Here is a 21,361-nt window from a genome sequence, read left to right on the forward strand (position 1 = left end):
GAAGAAAAAACTGGAAGCATTACAATCCTAGATTTAAAGATATACTACAAAGCTGTAGTAGTCAAGACAGTACGGTACTGGCACAAAAGTAGAAACACAGATCAATGTAACAGATTAGGTAGCCCAGACACACACCGACGATTACATGGTGGGTTTAACCTACAACAAAGGAAGCAAGAACATACTATGGGGAGAAGACAGTTTCTTCAATAAACAGTGCTGAGAAAACTAGACCATTTTCTTACATTGTGAGCATGCAAAAAACTCTCTCAAATTAGGTCAAAGACCTAAATGTGAGACCCAAAATCATAAACTCTTAGAAGAAGCCATAGGTAGTAGTATCTTGGACACCAAGTCTAGCAACATTTTTCTAGGCATGTCTCCTGAGGCAGAAGAAACAAAAGCAAAAATAAACTATTGGAATTTCATCAAAATAAGAAGCTTTCACAGAGTGAGGGAAACCATCAATGACACAAAAAGGCAACCTACTGAATGGGAGAAAATATCACAAATGATATATCCAAATCCGGGTTAAGGTCCAAAATATATAAAGAACTTATACAACTGACTGCCCCCACCTAAATAATCTGACTTGAAACTGGACAGACAGGGGCACCTGGCTGGCTCAATCAGTTAAGTGTCCCACACTTGATTTCAGCTCAGGTCATGATCTCACAGTGCTGAGATGGAGCCCTACATTGGGCTCTGCACTGAGCATGGAGCCTGCTTGGAAATCTCTCTCTTCTCTCTCTGCCCCTTCCCAACCTGTGTGTGTGCATGCACACTCTCCCTCTCCCTCTCTCTCAAAATAAATAAACAAACATTTTTTAAAAATGGACAGAGGACCTGAACAGACATGTCTCCGAGGAAGAAATATGGCCAACAGGCATGTGGCAAGATGCTCAACATCACTAATAATCAGGGAAATGCAAGTCAAACAACAATGAGGTATTACCTCACACCAGTTGGAATGGTTAGAATCAAAAAGATAAGAAACAACAAGTGTTGGTGAAGAAGTATAGAAAAAGGAACCTTTGTGCAGTGCAAATTGGTACAATCACTGTGGAAAACAGTATGGAGGTCCTTCAAGAAATTAAAAACATAAATGCCATATGATCTAGTAATTTCACGACTATTTACCAAAAGTGAACAAAAATACTAATTCAAAAAGAGAATGCACCCTTTTGTTTACTGCAGCATTATTTACAATAGCCAAGATAAAAAAGTAACCCAAGGGTCCATCAATAGATGAATGGATAAAAAAGATAAAATATATACACAATGGCATATTACTCACCTATAAAAAAAGAATATGATCTTGCCATTTTCAACAATATGGATAAACCTAGAGGGTATTATGTTAAGTGAAATAACTCAGATGGAGAAAGACAAATACCAGTCAATTTTATTTATACATAGAATCTAAAAACAGAAACCCCAACAAACACAGAAACAAACCCATAAATACAGAGGGCAAATTGAAGGGCTGGGTAAAATGGGTGAAGGGGAATGGGAGGTATGGGGAAGTCATGGGGAAGTCACGGGGAAGAATGGCACAGCACAGGGAACATATACCGTTGATGACACTATGACAGCATTGTGTGGTGACCGATGGTCGCTACACTTGTGGGAGCACAGCATAACTTAGAGAGTTGTGGAACCACTGCCATCCACCTGAAAACTAATGTACCATGTGTCTGCTACACTTCAATTAAAAAAAAAATAAAAATATAGCTCTTCCTTTCTACAAGATGCTTTCTGTGGGCCTTGGATATACAGACTCTGAGTTGTTCACGCTAATCTGGCCTCCTCGTCTTCCATGCTGTCCCAGCGCACTTTTCCTAGAAAATGACACTGGAGCTAAAGCTTATGTGCCAACACTCTAGTGGGGAGACAAGCAACCCTAGGGAAGCAAAAGTCAAGGAAGCGAGGTAGAAGGAGAAGTCATCGAGGACGTGTTCTCAGGCTGCCACAGTGTCACCACAGTGACTCCTCAGATCGTGCAGCTTGCTTCCAGAGAGAAGGTTTGAAATGAGCGAGGCACAGAGCGGTCTGATAGGGTCGAAAAGCGAGCACTGTTTCTGCTGGTATCCCGCGCTGTCCTATCTCCCAGTGCTGGAGGTCAGCCCGGGATGCCTCACCCCCTTCATGTTTGGATTCATCATTCAGCCCCCTCAGTGGCTCCTAGGAGAGCAGCCAATATGGCCAGTATACATGTAGGGACTCCTCGGATCAGGGAAGCAGCATCAGCAGCATGACTTCGAGAGATGCCAGGTCATGACTCACCATGGCTCACTCAGGTCCTCTCTTTTCCCCTCTAGGTCTTTAAGGTCCCAAGAATGACATACGCTGTCACAAAGGGCATGCTTGCAAATGACTAAGGCAGGCATGGCCAAGCAGCTCTGGAATGGTGCACATGGCAACTGAGTTAGAACTTGGCACATTTCCTAGACTTGCTTGCAGCTTGATGGGGCCATGTGGTCTCAGCTACCATCACTGGAATGTGAACTGTGAGTCATTCTGGGTCTAGGACTTAAGGCAATGCTCATGCCTCCTTCATGATGTCTCTTGTCCTAACAGCTGGAACCTGGTCACAGCAGCCGCCTTGCTTCCACAAAAGGCCATGTCCTCCCCAGGGGACGGTAGAACTTGGAAGAAACTTGAACCCTGGATGACGACACGGAGCATCCATCCCCCTGACCTGGACTGCTCACAGTGAGATGGTTAAGTGAGAAAGAAAGACACTGTTTGTTTGTTTCTTAATATTCATTTATTTTTGAGAGATAGAGTACAAGCAGGAGAGAGGCGGTGTGTGTGTGTGTGTGTGTGTGTGTGTGTGTGAGACAGAATCTGAAGCGGGCTCTGTGCTGTCAGCTCGAACTCATGAACCGGAGTGGATGACCTGAGCTGAAGCTGGACGTTTCACTGACCGACCCACCCAGGTGCCCTGAGAGAAGTTGTTTTTGTTTTTTTAACATAATTTATTATCAAATTGATTTCCATACAGTGCCCAGTGCTCATCCCAACAAGCGCCCTCCTCAATGCCCATCACCCACTTCCCCTCTCCCCCGTCCCCGTCCACCCTCAGTTTGTTCTCAGAATTCCACTTTTTCTTGTAGCAGTTCACTATACTAATACAATTATAGTCTTTTTCAAGAAAATACAACTATCATCCATTCCTAGTTTTCTGAGCGTTTTTATCAGAGGAGTTGTTTAATCTGGTTAAATGTTTTTTTCTGTATTATGATATTTAGTGATTTATCTCCTATAGTCCATTTAATAGAGTCAGTTGCATATATTTTTCCAGTGTTGAAGCATCATTGTATTATGTATGTGTATATGTGTGGTGTAGATATAAACACACACACACACACACACACACACACACACACACACACACACAGAGTTAGGTTTAGTTGACCAATATTTAATTCAGAACTTTTTCTGAAGGTAGGCCTTAAATCAGTCAAAGTTTAACTGCATGTAAGAAATCATATAAGCAGAAAGGGCTTAAATATACGGAACTGGGTGCTTATAAAATCATTAAAAGGAATGGAGAAGCCAACTCTGAGCTGAGCCTCCGGAATAGACTTTCAGAACAGATCAGAGAGCTCATGCCTCTGCCACGGGTGGGGAGGGACAGTAGAGAGCCGGCCACAGGTGGGGAGGGACAGTGGAGAGCTGGCCGCCAGACCTCCCGGGGCCTGCGATCCATAGAGCAGGAAGCTGCTGCCACCGTCACAGCAGTCTCTTGACACCACAAAGCTAGTGACTGGATCCTAGAATACAAACGGCAGACCCTGAACACTCAGAGCTAGTGACTGGTGTCCTCAGCGCTGCACCAGTAATGTCGCCATGACGGTGCTAGGCAATGTAACAGCAAGAGCGTAGGAAGAAGGCCTGCCCCACACTTGGCACTTCTAGGTTTCATTCAAGTGCCTCTCACTGGTGGAGCTTAATCACACCAAGAACTCCAGCTGCAGGAGAGATTAAAAGGGTTGTATTTCGCATTCTGGATTTTGCAGTGTGGGTGGGCGCCCTGGAAGGCTGTTGGGATGGATAGTTGACAAGTGTGTTGGCCCAGATGCACTGGATTATGCCTCAGGGAGAGTCCCCTAAATCGTAATGGCTTAAACCAGCAAAGCTTTAGTTCCTACGCATGCTACCTGTCTGTCACAAGTCAGCAGGGAGGTGACTCTGCACATCATAGTCATTCAGAGATGCAGGCCGATGGGACAAGTGCCATCTCATGCATTGCTGGTTGTCATGACAAAGGCAAAGAAACCCCAAGGGGTCTCAGGCCAGCCTAGAAATCTTAAATCATTGGTCAGAATGGAAGAGGCGCCACCTACGCTCAATCAGGCTAATAAATGCAATACCACTACCCTCCCGGAAGCTGGGGGAGGAATGGAAATACTGTACCTACCACAACTATATCTGCCCAGACCTAGAAATGTCCTCTCTTCTAGTCTCCTGACACAGATTTGGGATCAAATGTATGCTAGACTCAAGATGAGTCAGGCAGGTTTTCTTATTTTTCTGTTCTCTTGAACAACTTGTATAAAATGAGAATTATATGCTCCTTGAGAGATTGAAGGCATACATTCATAAAGCCATCTGGGCCTGTGATTTTTAACGTGCACTGGAGGAGATCTTCAAGATACTTTTCTCAAGATATTCATTCGTCTGTTCAAGGCTCCTATTTCTCCAGTTAATTTTTGCTTTTTATATTTGTATGTATAAAGTATTTTTATATCCTTCTATTGTGTGTTTACATCTCTGTTTTGTTTGATTTCTTGCTTTTCACTTTGGAATTTGGTTATTTACATGTTTTCTTCCTTTCTCAGTCTTTCTAGGGATTTGTCCGTCTAATTATGTATATTGGTGAAACACTGGCTATGTTAAAACTCTTCTTCTGGGCTTGTTATGATTCACTATTTCACTGATGTTTATCTTTATTTAGTACTTCATTTTGTTTCATTTTTTCATGTTTATTTTGTTCTTTAAGTTGATTCCCGAATTGAGGGATAGGCCACTTTGTTCTAGTCTTTATTGTTTTATGATTGGCATATATAAAGCTATAAAGTCAAAGATACACATTTAGTCATATAGTACCAGAATCTGTGTTGAAATAAAATATTCTCCTTAGGCTTGATGAAGTCTTTTATATGTCTGTATCCTTGGCCTCTGATATCCCATTTCTTGGAATCTGTCCTACAAATATGATTATACAGTGGGTAAAGCCAAATGTACGGGCTATCTCTTATCAGTCCTATTCATAATAGTCGAAACACCCTAAACGTCCACCAGTCTGGGAAGTGCATCCGTTTCCCGTGGCTGTTGTAACAAATGACCACAGACCTGGTGACTTAAAGACTCAAGCTCTTTCTTTCACCGTCCTTGAAGCCAGAAGTCTGAAACCAGTATCACTGCCCTGAAAGCAGGTGTCAGCAGGGCTGTCCTTCCTGTGGGGGCCCCAGAAGGGAGCCTGGGCCTGACGTCTTCCAGCCGCTGGATGGCCGCTGGTCTTTGCTGGTCTGTGGCTGCAACGTTCCAGTCTCTGCCTCTGTTTTCACATCACCTCCTCCGCTGTCAGTGTCCGACCTCTGTCTGCCCTTCTCTTCTACGGACACTTGTGATTCATTTAGGGCCCACTTAGATCATCCAGGGTAATACCCCCATCTCAAGATTCTCAACTCAATCGCATCAGCAAGGACTTTTTTTTTCAAATAAGGTAACATTTATAGGTTCCAGGGATTAGAATATGGACATTCGGGGGGGGGGCAGTATTCAGTCTACTGTAGAAATAATAAAATAAATGACAGGATATACCTATCCCTACAATGAACTATTTTCCCATCATTAAGAAGAATGAGATGGAACAATACATATTAATACAAAAACATGTCAAAGGCATACTGTTAAGAGATTAAAATGCATATTGCCGAGCAAGAAGTATAGTATTATCCTACACTATAATTTACATACATTAGACATGGGCTTAAAATAGATTTCTGAATACACACTCAAAAGTAGCAATAATTACCTCTGAAGAATGCAGCCGGGGATGGGTGAGGAAGATGAGAGAATTTACTCTTCTTTTATACTTTCCTATATTGATTCGACGTTTTTAAAATTATGGACAGGTTGTTTTTAAAATGTTGACAGCTGTAGATATCCTCCGGCCCGTGTGCCCCTCATGCCCCGGCCGAGCCCTACGGAAGTCTTCATCCCCAGCAATCCTGCCTCACAGCAGCAGCAGGGTCCCTCCGCCATGCCCTGAACGTCTGGAGAGCCTTCTTCGGCCACCTGTTGCTGAACCTCCAGTGATAAGTCATAATGGGAACAGAGAGCGGCGATGAATCAGCTTTCAGAGTGAGCAAACACACAGCTGTTCAGTTAAGCAGCACCCAAACCTTCAAATTCACATCCACTTCAGGCTGTGCCTTTTAATAGCTGGAGAAACGGAAGCAGGTGACTTAACCTCGCAGAGATCTTTACTCATAAAATGAGGAAATATTACGATCTCCCTCATAGAGCTATAGTAAAAATACAATGTATTTTTAAATTAAGTTCTTTTTTTATATTTATATTTTTTTATTTTCGAGAGAGAGAGAGAGCATATGCACCCATGAGAGGGGGAGAGGCAGAGAGAGAGAGGGAGACAGAGGATCAGAAGCCAGATCCACGCTGACAGCAGAGAGCCCTAGGTAGGGCTTAAACTCACGAACTGTGAGATTAGGACCTGAACCGAATCTTAACCGACAGCCACACAGGTGCCCTGAGACAATGCATTTCTACATAAAGTGCTTAGTATGAGCCGAGTTGCAATCTGCCCAGGTATAAATAAAATCCAAGGTGGGGAAGAGCAGGGATGATAGTATATGTAAAGTCAGATTTCGAATAGCCAAGTGCATTGCAGTCAAATGAGCCCTGCACCACACGAGGAGTTCTGGGTTCCAGCACAGGGACCAGGAAGGCCCAGCTGTGTGACAATCACACAAGTCCCTTCCAAATTCTGGCTCCAAGCTTCATCTGCTGAAAAATAAAGGCACTGAAATATGACCTCTAAGGTCCCTCTAGCTCTCACATCTTATAATTCTAGGGACTTGGACACGAGATTCATGATGATGCGTGTCAATCAACATGTTCCTGCAAGTATTTATAGAAAATACTCTATTACCTTGAGGATAAACAATTGAGTCGATGTTTTATAGGCCGAATTGTGTCTGTTTCCCCAAAACTCATCTATTAAAATCCTAACCCCCAATGTGATTGTATTTGGAGATAGGGCCTTTAAAAAAGTAATTAAAGTTAAATAAGGCCAGGGCACCTGGGTGGCTCAGTCGGGTGAACATCCAACTTTGGCTCAGGTCATGATTTCACAGTTCCTGAGTTCAACCGCCACTTTCAGGATTTGTACTGATAAGGCAGATCCTGCTTTGGACTCTCTGTCTCCCTCTGTCCCCACTCTGTCTGCCCCTCCCCATTCGCATGCACACCTGCACTCTCTCTCTCAGAAATAAATAAATATTTTTAAAAATTAAAAAAAGAAAGGAAGAAGTATAACTATCTCTTCACAAATGCAGAGAACCCTAAAGATGACATGCACACTCACAAAAACTGTTAGAACTTATCAACCAATTCAATAAAGTGGCAGAATAGAAAATCAACACACAAAATTCACTTGCAGTTTTTCACACTAACAATGAACTATCCAAGAAAGAAGTTAAGAAAACAATTTCATTTAAGATACTTGGAAATAAGGGCGGCTGGGTGATTCAGTAGGTTGAATGTCCAGCTTTAACTCAGGTCATGATCTCACGGTTTGTGGGTTTGAGCCCTGCGTTGGGCTCACTGCTGTCAGCACAAAGCGAGCTTTGGATCCTCTGTGTCCCTCTCGCTACTCCTCTCCTACTTGCACTCTCTGTCTCAAAAATAAATAAACATTTAAAAATACTTGGAAATAAATTTACCCAAGGAAATGAAAAACTGATATGCTAAAAGCCATAAAACATTGATAAAAGAAATTAAAGAAGACACGAATAAATGGAAAGACACCCTATGCTCACGGCTTGGAAGACGCAGTACTATTAAACTGTCTACTGTCCAAAGTGATCTACAGAATTCAGTGTTATCATCAACAAAATTCCAATGACATTTTTTATGTAAAAAAGATAAAATAATCCTATAATTCATATGGAAACACAAAAGATCCCAAATGGCCAAAACCATCATGACACAGAACAATTTTGGAGGCATCATACTTTCTGATTTCAAAACGCACTACAAAGCTACAGAAATCAAAACGGTATGGTATTGGCAGGGTGCCCGGGTGGCTCAGTTGGTTAAGTGTCTGACTGCAGCTCAGGTCCTGATCTCACAGTTCCTGGGTTCAAGCCCCACATCAGGTTCTGTGCTGACAGGTCAGAGCCTGGAGGCCGCCTCAGATTCTGTGTGTCTCTCTCTCTGCTCTTCCCCTGCTCACACTCTGTCTCTGTCTCTCTCAAAAATAAACAAACATTTAAAAATAACAACAGTATGGTACTGGCATAAAAACAGACGCACACACAAAAAGAATGCTAGCTACATGCAAAAGAATGAAACCAGACCACTTTCCAACACCGCGCACGCACACACACACACACACACACACAAACCCAAAATGGATTAAAGACCTAACTGAGGCCTAAAACCATAAAATTCCTAGAAGAAAACATAGAAAGTAATTTCCTTGACATCAGCCATAGAAATATGTTTCTAGATCTGTCTCCTCTGGCAAGGGAAACAAAAGTGAAATTAGACTTTTGGGATGACACCAAAATAAAAGTTTCTGCACACCAAAGGAAACCCTCCGCAAAACAAAAAGGCAACCTACTGAATGGGAAAAGGTATTTCCAAATGACAGATAGGATAAGGGCTTAATATCCAAGATATATAAAGAATTCATACAATTCAACACCAAAAAATACCAAATAATTCAATTAAAAAATGGGCAGATAATCTGAATACACATTTTTCTAAAGAAAACATCCAGATGGCAGACACATGAAAAGATGCTGAGCATCACTTATCATCAGGGAAATGCAAATTAAAACCACAATGAGATATCACTTTATACTTGTCAGAATCGCTAAAATCAAAAGCACAAGAAAGAACTAGTTTTGGTAAGGATGTGGAGGAAAAGGAGCCCTCGTGCACTTTGGTGGGAATGTAAATTGGTACAGACACAGTGGAAAAACCAATATGGAGATTCCTCAAAGACCATTACCCTATGGTCCAGTAACCCCACTACTGAGTATTTATCCAAAGAAAACAGAAACACCAATTTGGAAAGATAATGCAGCCTTGTATTTATGGTAGCATTATTTATAAAAGCCAAGATAGAGAAGCAACCCAAGTGTCCATCAATTGCACATATATTCCAATACATATGAGGAATGTATGTATAATGACATATTACTCAGCCATAGAAAAGAATGAGATCTTGTCATTCGCAACAACATGGATGGATCTAGTATAATGCTAAGTGAAGTAAGTCAGACAGGGAAAGACAAATATCATATGATTTCACTCATATGAGGGATTTTTAGAAATAAAAGAAAGAAAGAGATCAAAAACTAGATTTCTAAATACAGAGAACAAACTGGTGGTGACTAAGGGGAGGTGGTAAAACAATCAATAAACAATTAAATAAAGGAGATTAAGAGTACCATTACCTTAAAAAAAAAAGACATATAGAACAATGAACAAAATAGAGATCCCAGAAACAAACTCACTCATATACAGTGAACTCATCTTCAACAAAGCCACCAAGAATACGCAGTGGGGAAAGAATGGCCTCTTCAACAAACAGTGTTGGGGGCACTGGGTGTCCATCCACAGGCAAAAGAATGAAATCAGACCCTCATTTTACACCGTACACAAATATCAACTCAAATGGATTAAAGACTTAAGCTTAAGACCCGCGACTATAAAACTCCTAAAAGAAAACAGGGGGAGTTTCTTGACATTGGTCTTGGCAATGATTTCTTGGATATGAGACCAAAAACACAGGCAGTCAAAGCAAAAATCGACAAGTGGAGCTATAGCAAACTACAAAGCTTCTGTATGGCAAAGGAAACCAAGAATGAAAAGGCAACCTATGGAAGTGTAGAAGGTACTTGCACACTATATACCTTTATGAGGTTAACACCCAAAATATATAATGAACTTCTAAAACTCAGTACCAAAAACACAAAGAACCAATTACACAATGGGCAAAGCACTTGAATAGTCATTGCTGCAAAGAAGACATTCAAATGGCCAACAGGCATATGAAAAGGTGCTCACTATGACTAAGCATGAGGGAAATGCAAATCAAAACCACAGAGATATTATCTCACACCTGTTAGAACAGCTATTATCAAAAAGACAAATGAGACCAAGTATTGGCCAGGACGTAAAAAAAAAAAAAAAAAAGAGAGAGAACGCTTGCGTGTTGTTGGTGGGAATATAAATTCACACAGCCATTATGGAAGATAGTATGGAGATTCCTAAAAAAATTAAAAACAGAACAACCCTATGATGGAATTCTCCTAGAATCTATCCAGAATATTGAAATCAGGGTCTCAAAGAGGTATCTGCACTCCCATGTGCATCACATTATTATTCACAATAGCCAAGGTATGGAAACAACCTAAATGTTCATTGACACATGAATGGAGAAAGAAAATGTTGTGTATACATAGAATGAAATATTATTCAGCCTTAAAAAAGAAGGAAATCCTGCCCTATGCAACAATATGGAGGAAGCTGATGGACATGATGTTAAGTGAAATAAGCTAGTCACAGAAGGACCAATATTGCATGACTCCACTTACATGAGGTATATAATAGACTCAAGAAGCAGAAAGGAAACCGATGGTTTCCAGGGCTAAGGGAGGGAGGAGATGGGATGTGGTTGTTCAATGGGTATAAATTTCAGTTCCACAAGTTGAGTAAGTTCTAGAGAGCTACGCACAACGTCTTGCTTATAGTGGATGATGTTTTGCACTTTGTTAAGAAGGTAGAGCTCATGTTAAGTTTTTACCACAAAACACAAACAGACAAAACATAAAGAGGGGGAGACACCAAGGGTGTGTGTGCACAGAGAAAAGGCTATGTGAAGACAGGGAGAACGGGGCCATCTACAAGCCAAGGAGAGAGGCCTCAGGAGAAACCAAACCCGCCAATGCCTTGATCTCGAACTTCCAGCCTCCAGAACTGTCAGAAATAAATTTCTGTTGTGTAAGCGACCCAGTCTGTGGTATTTTGTGTTCATAATCTCAACAGACTAATGTGGGATTTAAAAGCCAATTAAGGTAGAGGCTTCATTTGGGAATGTTCAAGAGATTTTATAGACTAGTTAACATTAAAAGGGCTCTTTCTGGTATCATAAAAGCCAAAGATAGATGTCATGTCTTATTGGTTTTGATGATTAGGACAGATCATCTAACTCCAGTGCAATTTTTGACAGTCTCAGGTTTTAATTCTCCTAATGTTGAAAATTTCAGAATTAAATTTCGAGGCAGAATCAAAATAGCGCAGTGAAATAGTATGGCTTGGAGCACAGTGGACCAGGATGAAGCTGCTTGCCAGCAGGATGACCCTTGGTTAGTTGCTCAATTGGTCTGTCTGCATCTTCGTATTCTGATGATCAACTCATTAGATTAGTAAGGGAGTTAAATTAAATTACAGATGATGGGGGTACTTGGCTGGCTCAGTTGAAAGAGGATGTGGTTCTTGATTTTGGGGTCATAAGTTCAAACCCCACATTGGGTGTAAAGATTCATAAATTAAAAAAACTTTTAAAAAATGGCAAACTGGGGCATCTGGGTGGCTCAGTCAGCTAAGTGTCCAACTTTGGCTCAGGTCATGATCTCATGGTTTGTGGGTTTGAGCCCCGTGTCAGACTCTGTGCTGACAGCTCAGAGCCTGGAGCCTGCTCAAATTCTGTGTCTCCCTCTCCCTCACTCTTGCTCTGTATCTCTCTATCTCTCTCAAAAATAAATAAACATTAAAAAAAAAAAGAGGCAGACTGTAGAGACCTGGGAATCACATGGTACACACATGGTCACTATTACATTCATTTGACAATGAAAAGTCACTACTGCCACTTTCCCTGAAAACTTCATTACTTCAGAAAGAAAATAGTATTTTCTAATAAGATATTTCCTAGACTAAACTCCTTAGTTCAGTGTTTTGCCCATCAAGAGGTCTGAATTTCCACCGGAAGCCAGAAAGGATGCTGATAATAGCACTCATTTACTGAGCTCTGACTTATGTGCCAAACACCTATGAATTTTTTATGCACTGTTTTGTTTAAGCTTCTAGATATCCTAAGAGGCAAATATTGTTATTATTCCCATTTTACAGATGAGGAGACTGATGCTTCAATAGCTTATCCAGGATGATTTAGCAAGTGGCAGAGCTGGGATCCAAAGCTGGTCTTTTTGAGTCCCAGTTTCTGGCTCTTACTGCCCGCCTGCCCCTTACTACCTCCGTGCATCGCTCCGACTGCACAGAGCACTGGAAAGTGCCCGAAACTGGAGTTCAAGAGACCTTGGTCTTAAACTTGGCTCTGCTAAAAACAAGCTGTGTGACATCCAATAAGTCATTTGGCCTCTGAGCCTCGATTTATCATTTGTTAAACAAAGAGTTTAGACTAGACACCCTTTAATTCTCTTGGCTTTAACATGCTATCATGGAAGGTGAATTTTGAACAATTCCCTTCATTGTATCACTGGCTTAAAGAAATAAGTGATTATAAACTCCTAAAGGAAAAGTGTAGCTATTAAACAATTATGGTAAAGAAGTCTGATCCCAATACTTCAGAAATCTGCTTTGTACGTGGACCGAGGCACCAGTAGATGGGCAATGGGAAGAAAGGCCAGATTGAGTATCTCTGATTCCCGACCCGGATTCATGCTCACTCTGCTTCGGTTTACTTTTTGGTTGAGTGAAGATCATGCTAATACCTACTTGTGTCAGTTCATGTTGGGAACACTCCCTCAAGTATTAAAGAAAGAGAAAAGAGGGACTCCTGGCTGACGCAGTCAGAACATGTGACTCTTGATCCAGGAGCTGTGAGTTCGAGCCCCGTGTTGGGTGTAGAGAATACTAAAAAAAATAAATGAATAAAAACTTTAAAGAGAGAAAGAGAGAGGGAGAATAGACAGGAAACAACATTGGGGAAAAAGTTGATAAAAATGTAAGACACTGTCTTTGAAGACGCCTTTTTCATCCCTGGAACTAGACATCAGTGATGGAATTTGCTGTCTTGTCCACTGTGTTCACTAAACAAAAGAGAATTTAAAAAATGATGCTCTCTGTAAGATCACATGGGAAATAACTGAATATAAAACAAAAAGAAAAAGAAAATGATATTTCCTCTAGGATCACATTGTAAATAAATATATATAAGACAAAAATCAAAGAAAACCACAATTTCAAAAAACTAAGGAGTTAAAAGTTGAGAACAAGATGAAGAAAGAAAACACTTAAACTGGTAGATATGAGAGAGAGAAGAGGTCCACAGGGAGAAAAGGGGAAAGTGAGGAAGAAGAGCATGGAGGAGAAATGGGGGAGGTGAGAGAAAAGGTAATTTCCATCGAGAACAGGCCCAAACCAGTCTTGATTTTGGGGGGTGTGTAAACATCACCACATTTCAATTTGAGAACATCACCCTCAAAATTCTATTTGACTGAATTCCAAAAACTGAGCCCTCCGAAACCCACCATTGTTTGAGAAACTGGGGAACATCCTTTAGCAACATCTAGAGGGGTTTTTTTTCCTATTCTGCCACTAGGGGGGGCCACATTCCATTCAATTCAACAGCATTTAGAGCCGGTTCTCCAGTGATAGGTGCCCTAGGGGCTACCCTGTGAATAAGGTGCCATTCTTCGCTTTCAAGCATACTTGATAATCTGCTCACACAAATAATTATGACTCAAGAAGGCATGAGTTGTGGAGTTGCATTTGAGCTGAATCTTTAAGACTGGGTGGGAATTCATAATAAGCAGAGATGTGTGGTAGGAGGAAGGTTCTAGAGAAAGGAGTACATTTGGAAGGAAAGATTGGTGACAGAGGTCAACTACGCTTCTACTAAAGTTGGAACAGAAAGCATTTTCTCAACTCTCTTCTTCATACAGTACCATCCACAGACCACTTCATGGAGATTAGTCCCATAAGTAAATAATGAACAGAAGTAAGTTATAAAAAGGGTTCAACACACCCTCTTGTGCTGTTGGTGGGATTGCACACTGGTGCAGCCACTCTGGAAAACAGCTTGGAGGTTCCTCAAAAAATTAACAGTAGAACTACCCCGTGACCCAGCAATAGCACTGCTGGGGATTTACCCAAGGGATACAGAAGTGCTGATGCATAGGGGCACATGTACCCCAATGTTCATAGCAGCACTTTCAACAATAGCCAAATTATGGAAAGAGCCTAAATGTCCATCAATTATGAATGGATCAAGAAGATGTGGTTTATCTATACAAGGGAATACTACTTGGCAATGAGAAAGAATGAAATCATGCCATTTGCAGTAACGTGGATGGAACTGAAGGGTATTATGCTAAGTGAAATACGTCAGTCAGAGAAAGACAGACATCATATGTTTTTACTCATATGTGGTTCTTGAGACACTTCACAAAGGACCATGGGGGAGGGGATGGGGGAGAAGATAGTTACAAACAGAGAGGGAGGGAGGCAAACCATAGGAGACTCTTAAATACAGAGAACAAACTGAAGGTAGACAGGGGTGGGGGAGAGGGGAGAGTGGGTGATGGGTGTGGAGGAGGGCACTTGTTGGGATGAGCACTGGGTGTTGTCTGGGAGTTAACTTGACAATAAATTATATTTTTAAAAGATTCAACACAATTTTTTTTAAGAATGCAACTATAAAAGTTATTAACACAGGGTTCTTTTCAATGGGAGGGAGGGTTGATGGCAGTCTTTCATCGTGTTATTTCTGGCTCCATGATCGATATATTGAACTGTAGTCTGACCCTTCAGTGAGTTGGTTTTCTTTTTTCCTTCCTTCTTTTTAAATAAAGTCTCTTTTTTTTTTTTTTTTAAGGAAGGCTCCACACCCAGTGTAGAGCCCAACACGGGGCTTGAACTCAAGATCCTGAGATTAAGACCTGAGCTGAGATCAAGAGTCAGATGCCACTGAGCTACTGAAGCCCCCCAGTTTCTTTTTTAAAAATTTTTCACGTTTATTTATTTTTGTGAGAGAGAGAGAGAGAGAGAGAGAGAGAGAGCGCACAAGCAGGGCAGAGAGAGGGAGACACAGAATCTGAAGCAGGCTCCACGGTCAGCACACAGCCTGACGTGGGGCTCGAACCCATGTGGCTTAACCGACTGACCCACCCAGTTGCCCCTCCTTCCTTATCCTTTATTTCTATTTGACTAGAAAATGTAAGTCACAATTACAGATCTTTGGCCGTGGTAGCAAGGGCCTCAGAGTCTGACAGCTGGTTCGAGATATTTTGGATCAAACATAGACTCCAAAGTCATGTAGTGATTTCTCTTCAAATCCCACTCACTCTGTTTGTAAAAACAGAGTTAATGAGCCTATCACACTAAACACCAGAGATCTGGATGCCTGCTTCACTTTTAGGGTACAACTGGCTCTCAGAGTGAACTTTTATAGTTTTGGAAGCATTTGGATTTTATCTTATGTTCTTTTTGTTTTTTACAACCTTATCGAGATATAATAATTTATAAACCATGAAATTCACCCATTGTAAGTGTACAGTTCACTGGTTTTTAGTGAAGTTACAAAGTTGTACAATCATCACATTCAGATTTCAGAACGTCCCCTTCCCCAGTTCCCATGAGCCCATTTTCAGACAATCCTTTTTCTCACATCCAGCCATAGGCAACCACTGATTTACTTTCCAGCCCTCTAACTTTGCTTTTCTGGACACTTTATAGAAATGGAATGCTACTGTGTGTAGTTTTTTGCACAGGCTTTTTTCCACTTAGCATAATGATTCCAAGATTCATCCATGTGGCACGTGTATCATATTTCTTTACAGCTGACTATAATGCATTGTGTGGATATACTGCATTTTATCAATTCACTATTGATGGACATTCAATTGTTTCCCAAAGTTTTTTTTTTTTAAGATTTTACTTAAGGACTCTCTGCACCCCATGTGGAGCTCAACCCCACAATCCCAAGATCAAGAGACGCATGTTCTTCTCACAGAGCTAAATAATACTTACTATAATCATAACGCAGCCCAACGTTACTGCATACAAATTTTTGTTACATGAGAGATGAAATGTATTGGGAATAAGGGAGATGGTTTTAGTCAGGCTATTGCCAGCGGGAGAACATTCATTAGTGAGAAACATCTCCAAGAAAAGGAAGGGGATCTGGAATTTCATAGAAGCAGATGAACAAGGGACTCATCTCTGGGTCTTGAGAGAGTCTTTGGGAGGGATGGATGGAACTAAGCAGAGGCAGGGAGCAAAGGCAATAAGCCTCTCAGAATACAAAAGGATGGAGGGGTTTCTCAAAGCTGCTGTGGGAGCACAGTACCCACATAAAGCTCAAGTTATCGGTGAGGATGTGTGTTTTCATTTTTCTTGGATAGATTCCTAGGGAGCAGAACTGCTAAGTTATTTTTAAGATTTCTAGAAATTGTTTTCCAGAATAGCTGCACCATTTTACATCCCCTATAATAATGTAAGAGGGTTCCCAGGGCACCTGGGTGGTCAGGTGCTTGAGTGTCTGACTTCAGTTCAGGTGATGATCTCGCAGTTCACGAGTTTGAGCCCCACATCAGGCTCTGTGTTGACAGCTCAAGGCCTGGAGCCTGCTTCAGATTCTGTGTCTCCCTCTCTTTTTCAATAAATAAATAAATAAATAAATAAATAAAATAAAAGAGAGTTCCAGTTTTTCCACATTCTCACCAGTGCTCAGTAATTTCTCTTCAACGATGGTTAGTGGATGTGAGGCAGTATCTCATGGTGGTTTTGGTTTGTATTTCCCTAATGATTAGTGGTATTAAACATCTTTACATAGAATTATTAGCCATTTGTACATATTGGTGAAATATCTCATCAAATCTCTTCAAATTGCCTATTTTTATTTTTTTTAATATTTTATTTATTTTTAATACAGAGAGAGACAGAGCATGAGAGGGGGAGGGGCAGAGAGAGTAGGAGACACAGAACTGGAAGCAGGCTCCAGGCTCTGAGCTAGCTTTCAGCACAGAGCCTGACGCGGGGCTCGAACCCACGAACGTGAGATCTGACCTGAGCCGAAGCCGGAGGCTTAACTGACTGAGCCACCCAGGCGCCCCTCAAATTGCCTATTTTTAAATTGAGTCTTTGCACTACTAAGGTGTAAGAGTTTTTAGTATATTGTGTATATAAACCCTCTATCATATATGAGCTGCAAATATTTTCACCCGGTCTGTATACATTATTTCTCTACCTTGTTAACAGTATATTTTCAAGGGCAAAAAAATTAATTTTAATGACCTTCAGTTTACTCATTTTTTTCTTTGACATCCATCAGTGCTTTTGATATCCAATCTAAGAACTCTACCTAACTCAAGGCCACAATGCCTTTCTGTTTTCTTCAGGAAATCCTAGAGTTTGGACTCTAAGTCTATGACTAGTTTCGAGTTAATTTTTGTGTGTGGTGTGAGGCAAGTTTGCTGGCGTGTTTGGTTTTGCATATAGATACCCAGTTGTCCCTTCATTGTTTTCTAGAAAGACCAGCCTTTCCTTACTAAACTGTCCTAGAACCTCTGTTTCAAGCCAGTTGAACATAAATGTAAGGGTTTATCCTGTGCTTCCAGTCCTACACCTTCCCTGTACATGCCCGTCCTTATGCCATTACCCTGACCAGCCCAGCACCCTATGCCACACTATCTTGATGACTGTGGCTTGTGGTTTTGAAATTGAGCAAAATGTGTCCTCCAACATTGTTATTCTTTTTCAAAACTGTTTTGGCTCTGCAAAGTTAGGTGCATTCTTATATAAATGTGGTGAGCAGCTCATCCATTTCTACCAAAAAAAAAAAAAAAAAAGCCCCCTGGGATTTTGGTAAGAATTGTGTTGAATTAAATCGATTTTGGGGAAATTGCCATCTTAACAATATGGAGTCTTCCAATCCGTGAACATATAATGTCTATTTCTTCATATTGTTAACTTCTTTCAGCAATATTCTGTTGTTCTCAGTGTATATATCTGGCAATCCCTTTAATAAATTTATTTCTAAATATTTTGTTCCTTTTGATTTTATTATAAATTGAATTATTTTCATTTCATCTTTACTTTTTAAGTTTATTTATCTATTTTGAGAGAGAGAGAGTGCAAGTGGAGTAGGAGCAGAGAGATTGAGGAGTGAGAGAATCCCAAGCAGGCTCTGCATTGATCGTGCAGATGTTGGGTTTGAACTCACAAACTGTGAGACCATGACCTGAGCCAAGATCAAGAGGCAGAGGCTTCACTGACCAAGCCATGCAGGTGCCCCTTAATTTCATCTTTAGATAGTTTGTTGCCAGAATATGGAAATATAATTAACGTTGTGTAATATTGCTCTTGTGTCCTATGACATTGCCAAAGTAATTTATTAGTTCTAGACTTTTCTTTGTGGGTTACTTAGGGTTTTCTACATAAAGGATTATGTCATCTGTAGGTAAAAAGTTCACTTCTCCCTTTCTAACATGAATGGCTCCCTCCCTCCCTCCCTTCCTTACTGTTCTGGTGAGGACCTCCAGTGCTGCACTGAATAGAGGCGAAAAAGAGTAGATAGTCAAGGCTAGTTCACAGTTTGGGGAGGAAAACCTTTAGCCCTTCCCCGTTAAGTCCGATGTTAGCTCTAGGTTGCTCTGAGATGCCCTTTTCCAGATTCAGAAGTGCTCGTCTACCTGATTTGTTGAAGGTTTTGACCATTACTTGGTGCTGCATTTTTCTGCCTCTATGGAGATCATCATGTAGTTTTAATACAGTGTATTAAATAAATTGATCTTGGATTAATTCAAGTTTTCATTCAAGATATACTGGGAATACACTTGGTGAGGATGTATAATTTTTTTCTAATTGATGATTTGATTTGGTAGTATTTTATGAAAGATTTTGGTGTCTGTGTCCATGAGGAATATTGATCTGTAATTTATTTTCTTGTGAAATCTTTGTCTGGCATTGGTATCAGCGTAAGCGTGCCCCCAGATGTCACTGCCCTGTGTCACTACGGCCTAACCTACTCCAGCCTGACGGGCAGTCACAGAAAAGGATGGTACTGCTCTTTATTTACAATCTCCAAGGTGTAGTGTTTGCTGTTAAAAGCATGTTACAGACTATCTGGTATACGGTGTGTTACCCTTTGTATTGGGAGAAAAATAACATATAAACATATAGAAACAGGCATAGCATTTCCCTGGAAGAACACACAAGGAAATGAAGACAAAATTGCCTTTGTGAAAGAGAAGTGAGCTCCTGGGAGAGTGGGAAGGAGACTTCTTTTTTTTGTTTACCTTTCATACTTCTTGAATTTTCTACCATGTGCAGATATTATACACACACACACACACACACACACACACACACACACACACACACTTTCATTTTAGTAAAAGGCAAAAGATTTATGTGATCTGAAGAGAAACCAGAGAATCACACTTTCATTTTATAAAAAATTATTTCTATAAGTAAACACAGGCAGGGTGCCCGGGTGGCTCGGTCGGTTAAACACCTGACTCGGTCAGTTCATGTGATGATCTTGTGGCTTGTGACTGAGCCCCTTGTCGGGCTCTGTGTTGGTAGCATGGAGCCTGCTTGGGATTCTCTCGCTCCTTCACTTTCTGCCCCTCCCCTGCTTGCTCCCTCTCGCTCTCTCTCTCTCTCTAAATAAACAAACAAACATAAAAAAATAAGTAAGCAGAGCCACCAAAGCAAGATGAGAGTCACAGGACCATGCTCCCCCTGGGAAGGAGTTAACATGATGCCCCGTCTCTGTTGCTCAGTCAACACTTCTGGTTACGATTTGATTTGCCTTGGAGACCTGTCTGTAGAGAGAATGTGTTACCAGACTGCTTTGTCATGTATTCGTGACTTCTAAATGAATGACTGGATGGCCAGGGGTCTGTACTGTAAAGTGATTTTCGTTAATGAGAGTCAGCTCCTGAGAAGAAATGACATCACCTTGGGTGACTAGGCATTCAGGACTGAGGACCAGAGCCCAGGCCCTGGTGACCTCACCCTGGTTATTCTGTGCCCTTTGACCTTCTCTCCCTCTGGCGATAGCTGACTTGGTACATGGGGAACATCTGTCGTTATTTGTAGCACTGTGCTGTATTGTTTTTTAATTAAAATATAATACACCTCCAGAAAAGTATCTAAACTGCAAACTGAATGCACCCAGGTAACCACACCGAGCTCAAGAAACAGAATGCCACTTCCTTGTCCCTTCAACCACTGCTGCCCCCAGGGGTGAATGCTACTCTTATTTCTGATACCAAAGGTTAGTTTCGCTGGTTTTTGAACTTTATACTGAGGTCAGTGATAGAATTTACTGTTTCTAAACTTCTTTCTTTAACATTATTAGATTCATCCATTCTAATCCAAGTTGGAGGAGTACATTCATCCTGATCCTTAGACAGAGTTCGTTGTGTGAATTCACAACACTGATTATATCCATTCTGCCATGCATTGGAGTGGTTTCTAATTGGAGAACTACAAACAGTGCTGCTGTGAATATCCTAGTGTATGTTGTGGTGAACAAGTGTAGGCATTTCTGCTAACTAGACACCTTAAGGGTGAAATCACTGGATCATATCATATTATGTGTATTTTCAGTTGTAGTAGATGCTGCTTAACAATTTTCCAACGTATGCACCAACTTTTTCCAATTGTGCACCAACTTATGCTCTCCCTGTCAGTGAGTGAGAGTTCCATTGCTTGATGCTGTCAGTCTTTTCCATTTTGTTGATTCTGGTCTATGTGCTACCGTATTATTGTATTGTGGTTCTAATTTCACTCAGCACTTCTTGGACAGTCCTCCTATGTTAGGGTGATTTCCCGTACATCCTGCCTTCCCTGGGCAGAGAGGTTAGAGCATCATTTTCCTGGTCTCCCCTGTGACCCAGGCTGCACTGTAAGACATCTTCTAGGGGCGCTTGGGTGGCTCTGTCGGTTAAGCGTCTAACTCTAGCTCAGGTCATGTTCTCGCGGTTCATGAGTTCGAGCCCCCATCAGGCTCTGTGCTGACAACTCAGAGCCTGGCGCTTCCTTCAGATTCTGTGTCTCCCCCTCTCTCTGCCCCTTCCATGCTCATGCTCTGTCTCTCAATAATAAATAAAAATGTTAAAAA

The sequence above is a fragment of the Suricata suricatta genome, chromosome 5 (assembly GCF_006229205.1).
Source record: "Suricata suricatta isolate VVHF042 chromosome 5, meerkat_22Aug2017_6uvM2_HiC, whole genome shotgun sequence".
Taxonomy (NCBI): domain Eukaryota; kingdom Metazoa; phylum Chordata; class Mammalia; order Carnivora; family Herpestidae; genus Suricata; species Suricata suricatta.